The sequence below is a fragment of the Gossypium hirsutum genome, chromosome A02 (assembly GCF_007990345.1).
Source record: "Gossypium hirsutum isolate 1008001.06 chromosome A02, Gossypium_hirsutum_v2.1, whole genome shotgun sequence".
In the NCBI taxonomy this organism is placed as follows: domain Eukaryota; kingdom Viridiplantae; phylum Streptophyta; class Magnoliopsida; order Malvales; family Malvaceae; genus Gossypium; species Gossypium hirsutum.
In genome coordinates, this window is record NC_053425.1 from 30,441,847 (window position 1) to 30,448,135 (window position 6,289).

Consider the following 6,289-nt stretch of genomic DNA (forward strand, 5'->3'; position numbering starts at 1 on the left):
TAGAGCTGGACGTGCTTGCAGCCTGCTAGGATGTGCGACGTGTGCTGCTAACCAAGTGGCTGTTGGGCAAAGGTTTTCAGCACTTTGGTGTTTTAGTGCTTTGGGTTTTGAGTGATAGATGAATGGGAAGATGGGTGAAATTTATAGAGGGAAAAATAGGAATTAGAGTAGAATTCTTAAAACAATTTAATTAATAAAAATTCTAAGTTCTAAAATATGATTAAACAAAGATAAAATATGATTAAGACTAATCCGAATTCTATGCTAAATTGATAAAGATTAATATATAAATTATAATAGATATAATTAAATATTAAATATTATCATCTTATTATTATTAAAAACTTATCAGATAAAGTATGATTAAATTAACACTAATCCTAAAATTGATAATAATTAATATATATTATAATGGATATAATTATATATTAATAATTATCATTTTCTTATTAAACTAAAACCATTTATTCTAGAAGCCTTTTGAAAATATTTACAAAAAGAGACATCTAGTTTTTATTATTTACGAAAAGAGCAACCAGATTTTAGAAATGATTCAATTAAGTCCCTAGACTTAATGAAAATTTGGAATTGAGTTGCAATTTAAGACTTGGATAAAAATTGACCCTTTTATTTGAAAAACCAAAAATTTAAATTTCTATTTAGAGAATAATTTTTCAAAAAATTATGTTAAAATCAATTCCCAGGAAAGACTGGAGGGGTCACAAGCGGTCCCGCTTAAGTTCCAATCTCCTAGACATAATTTATTTAAACATACTAATCTTAAAAATATACCCTAAATCATTTATTAAAAAGGAAAATAAGAAAATTTTAAACATCCGATAAAATGAACAAAATTTCATTCCGTTCAATTTTATCTCCCCAATAGTGTTTCAAGCGTTGAGCATTAACTTGAAAATTACCTCCTTTACCTTAGAGCTCGACAACTCCGTATGGATAGATGCGATGAATCGTAAATGGACAGGACCAACATGATTTTCGCTTTCCTGGAAAAAACTTTAGTCTGGAATTAAATAACAAGACTCACTGACCTGCTTCAAATTCTCAAACTCGAATGTGCTTGTCATGCCATTTTTTAAATTTCTCCTTGAGTAATTTGACATTTTCGTAGGAGAACATCTGGAGTTCCTCTAGCTCATTGAGTTGGAGCATCCGTTTCTCTTTAGCAAGTTTAGGATCCAAGTTGTGTTGTCGAAGAGCCCAGTAAGCCTTGTGCTCTAACTCTAAGGGTAGATGACATGTTTTCCCAAAGACCAACCTGTAGGGTGACATCCCTAAAGGTGTCTTGTATGCTGTTCTGTAAGCCTATAAAGCATCGTCCAACCTTTTGGACTAATCTCGTTGGTTTGGGAAAACTACCTTCTCAGGTATGCCTTTGAACTCCTTATTTACCGTTTTAGCTTGCCCATTCGTCTGCGGATGGTAAGCTGTTGCAAACTTGTGTTTCACTCCGTGCTTGTCTAATAACCATTTTAACCACTTGTTCACGAAGTGGGACCCTTCATCACTAATGATAGCTCTTGGGGTTCCAAACCTTGTGAACACATGTTTCTGCAAGAACTTATTTGCAACCCTAGCATCGTTTGTCGGATAAGCTTCAGCCTCGACCCACTTGGACACATAGTCCACTGTACCAATATATACTTGTGACCAAAAGACGGAGGGAAAGGACCAAGAAAGTCAATACCCCATACATCAAACAATTCTACCTCAATGGTGTTTGTTAGAGGCATTTCATTTCTGTTGGTGACATTTCTAGCCCTTTGACATTGGTTAGAACTCTTTACGTATGCATATGCATCCTTGAATAGTGTTGGCCAAAAGAATCTGGCTTGCAATACTTTGGCCGCCATACGGGTACCTTCGAAGTGTCCCCCACTCAGAGCTGAGTGACAATGGTATAAAATCTTTTTTATTTCATCTTTTGCCACACATCTCCTAATCATCTGATTTGCACACCTTTTTAACAAATATGACTCTTTCCAGAAATAGTACTTCACATCGTGAAGAAACTTTCTCCTTTGTTGATAAGTCTTATCAATTGGCATCAAACCACAAGCTAAATAGTTAGCAATATCAGCAAACCAAGGGGTATTGTGGACATGACTTACCTTCAGTATGTGCTTATCTGGAAATGTTTCCTGAATTGGTTTAATAGGAGAATTCCTTTCTTGCGGCTCCAATCTGGATAAGTGATCTGCTACTTGGTTTTCTACCCCTTTCGATCTTGAATTTCTAGATCGAACTCTTGAAGTAGAAGTAGCCATCAGATCAGTCTCGACTTAGCATCTTTCTTGGCAAGCAAATACTTAATTACCGAGTGGTCTGTATACACAGTTACTTTGGTACCTACAAGATAAGATCGAAACTTGTCAAAAGCAAATACAATAGCAAGTAACTCTTTTTCTGTAATCGTATAGTTTAGTTGAGCTTCTGTAAGAGTCCAGCTTGCATAGTAGATGGGATGAAAACCTTTATTCCTTCGCTGGCCCATAACAGCTCCTATCGCGAAGTCGCTTGTGTCGCATATTAATTCAAATGGCAAATCCCAGTCTGGTGTGATGATTATGGGTACCGTAACTAATCGACTCTTCAAATCCTTGAAAGCTCTTAAGCATTTATCATCGAACTTGAACTTCGTATCCTTCTCCAATAATTTGCATAAGGGTTTAGCAATTTTGGAGAAGTCCTTGATAAATTTTCAATAGAAACCGGCGTGGCCCAAAAAGCTCCTAACACCCTTTACAGATGTTGGAGGTGGGAGATTCTCAATAACATCTACCTTTACTTTGTCTACCTCGATTCCATGTCTCGTTATCTGATGCCTAGAACAATTCCTTCTCGTACCATGAAATGACACTTCTCTCAGTTAAGTACGAGGTTCGTTTCTTCTCATCGTCTTAGTACCCTAGCTAGATTGGCTAAGCAATCATAGTAAGTATCTCTGAATACTGAAAAGTCATCCATAAAAACTTCCAAGTACTTCTCAACCATGTCAATAAAAATAGACATCACACATCGTTGAAATGTAGTAGGTGCATTACATAAACCAAATGGCATACGTCTAAATGCAAATGTACCGTACGAGCAGGTGAACATTGTCTTGTGTTAATCTTCCTGTGCTACTATAATCTGATTACACCCCAAGTATCCATTGAGAAAACAATAATAGTTTCACCTGGTGAGTCTATCCAGCATCTGGTCCAAGCACGGCGAAGGAAAGTGATCTTTCCTAATCGCCTTGTTCAACTTCTGGTAATCAATGCAAATCCTCCATCTCGTAACTGTTCTAGTTGGTATCAACTCATTATTGTCGTTCTATATGACTATGATACCTCCCTTCTTTGGCATGCACTGGACTGGACTTACCCACGAACTGTCTGAGATGGGATAAATGATACCCGCATCTAATCACTTGATAATCTCCTTTTTCACTACGTCCTTCATGATAGGGTTCAGTCTTCGTTGTCCATCAATCGTCCCTTTTTCACCATCTTCCAAGATAATCTTGTGGATGCATACAGATGGACTAATACCGCGGATATCGGCTATGGTCCATCCGATAGCCTTCTTGAATTGTTTCAACACCAATATGAGTTTCTCCTCTTGCTCAGTAGTTAACTCTACTGAAACAATCACAGGCAGAGTAGAAGAGTTACCTAAATAAACATATTTCAAATGTGAGGGAATTACCTTCAGTTCTAATTTAGCTGGCTCCTCGATTGACGCTTTTGGTTGGGCATAATCCCTTTTCTCTAACTCCAAAGATTCAAAGCGAGATTACAAATTAAATCCCTTTTGATTAGCTTCTAACAAAGCTAAGTATTCATCCTCCTCTTCATCATTTGGAGGATCTGATGTAAAAATTTGTTCCAATGGATCCTCAACATAGTTGAGCTCATTTTCCACTATTAAATCCTCCAAATCGGATACTGCAGAATAATCATCAATTGTGTCAGGAAATCGTATAGACTTAAAAACGTTAAATGTTACCTAATTATCCTGAACACGCATAGTAAGCTCGCCCTTCTGCACATTAATAAGGGTCCTTCCGGTTGCTAAGAATGGTCTTCCTAGGATAATCAGAACTTCTTTGTCTACTTCAAAGTCTAGGATAACAAAATCAGCAAGGAAAATAAATTTATCTACTCATACCAATACGTCCTCAATTTTTCCTTCTGGATGTGCTAAAGATTGATTTGCTAGTTGAAGTGTAACCATAGTAGGTCTAACTTCACCTATCCCTAACTTTCTAAATATTGACATAGGCATCAAGTTTATACTTTCACCCAAGTTACATAGTGCCTTACCACAATACATTGCTCCAATGTTGCAAGGTATGGTAAAACATCTAGGATCCTTCAATTTTGGAGGTAGTTTGTCTTGAAGATATGCGCTTCATTCCTTTGTCAGAGCTACCGTCTCAAGTTCTCCAAGTCTTCGTTTTTGGACATGATATCCTTCATGAATTTGACATAGTTCGGCATTTGTTGAAGTGCTTCAACCAACGGGATGTTGATGTGAAGTTGCTACATCTAGGAATTTCTTGAATTAAATTTCCTACTTCTGTTTCTTAAGTATTTGAGGGTAGGGTGGTGGAGATTTCTTTACTGGAACTGGTTGATTCATTCTCTGCGGTAATTTTGCATCTAATAGAGTTGTTAGTTGATCAGAATTAGTTGGTTCTGGAATTACCTCGTCGAGTTTTGCAGATTCTGGTTCTTGTTAAACTGGAATATCAACACTCGATTGAACTTCCTCTGAGTCTTGAGCATCAGCTGGCTCTCTTTCAACTTCGATAGTGTTGGGCTCTACTGTCTTTCCACTCCTCAATGTTAACGCTTTGCAATGTTCCTTCCCTAGATTTCTTGGATTCTCCATATCACTAGGAAAAGCACCTGGTAGTCAGTTCCTAAGCTCAGTTGCAAGTTGGCCCATTTGGTTTTCTAGATTCTTCAATGTAGCTGCTTGGCTTTGAATTATGGCATCATTCTTCTCCATGTATGCCTTTAGTAGATTCTCCAAGCTATTGGATGGTTCAGCTTGAACTGGGTTCAGAACTTGTTGGGGAAAACTAGGCGGCTAAGTCGGTCTAGATTGGCCATAGTTGTTACTGGTTCTAGCCCCTTAGTTACTCTAGGAAAAATTTGGGTGGTTTTGCCACGATGGGTTATAGAAGTTGGATTCCAGTCCTTGCCTTTCTCGATTTTGGTTCTGATTACCCATGTAATATAAGGATTTGGGGTTTGATGGACATTCTTTGAACAAATGTCCTTCCCCAAAATAAACACAGGCTCTACTCTCAAATTGGTGAGGTGGTTGGGCTATAAAACTGTTAGACCCATTAGTGGTAAGTTTCTTAAGCATTGAGGATATTGAAGATACCTGAGATACAAGTGAAGTGAGAGCGTCCACTTCATGTATTCCAGCGACTCGTCTTTCTGATGCGGCTCGATTGGTTGGCCATTGATAATTGTTACTAGCGATCTTCTCAATATTTCGTAAGCCTCATTATAAGACTTAGAAAGGAGAGCACCGTTAGTAGAAGCGTCCACTACCATCCTTGTGTGAGCATTGAGACCATTATAAAATGTCTCAAGTTGGATGCAATATGGGATTCCGTGATGAAGGCATTTTCGTAATAGTTCTTTGTATCATTCCCATGCCTCATACAAGGACTCATCATCCATTTGTTGGAAGCCAGTGATCTCGTTCCTCAACTTAGCATTCTTGCTAGGCGAGAAATACTTCATGAGAAATCTTTCGGCTAACTTTTGCCATGTAGAAATTGAGTTTAGTCGCAATGAATTCAACCAAGCTCGAGCTCTGTCCCTTAATGAGTACGAGAACAGCTTCAATCGTAATGCATCTTCGGGTACTCCAACTAATTTGAAAGAGTCGTTCACCTCCATAAATAGTCTTAGGTGAAGATGAGGATCTTCAGTAGGCATTCCACTGAATTGGCCCACATTCTGAAGCATCTGGAACATGACTGGCTTCAGCTCAAATTATTTTGCCTCAATTTCAGGTCTCCTAATGCCCAGATTAAGATCGTTAAATACTGGCCCAACATATTATCTTAAGGCTCTATCCCTATCATCAGCAATAAGGATAGGATTTTGAGCAGGGTTTGCTCCATTTCCTTAGATCGAATTTTAAAAGTTCATTTCTTCGGTACTTTTTTAGTTCACTTGTCTTCTTTGCTGTCGAAAGGTTCGTTCTATCTTAGGGCCTACAGGGAGTAAGTCAATAATTTGGTCAATATTCCTAA

General features: G+C 37.9%; 1 non-coding gene across 1 annotated transcript; it reads left to right on the forward strand.

Moving 5' to 3' along the window:
* The first annotated feature begins 5,634 nt into the window (after positions 1 to 5,634).
* LOC121216860 (small nucleolar RNA R71) lies at positions 5,635 to 5,741 on the forward strand. Its single transcript, XR_005913066.1, has one exon. It is a non-coding gene; the product is annotated as a small nucleolar RNA R71 (small nucleolar RNA).
* Positions 5,742 to 6,289: the final 548 nt, after the last annotated feature.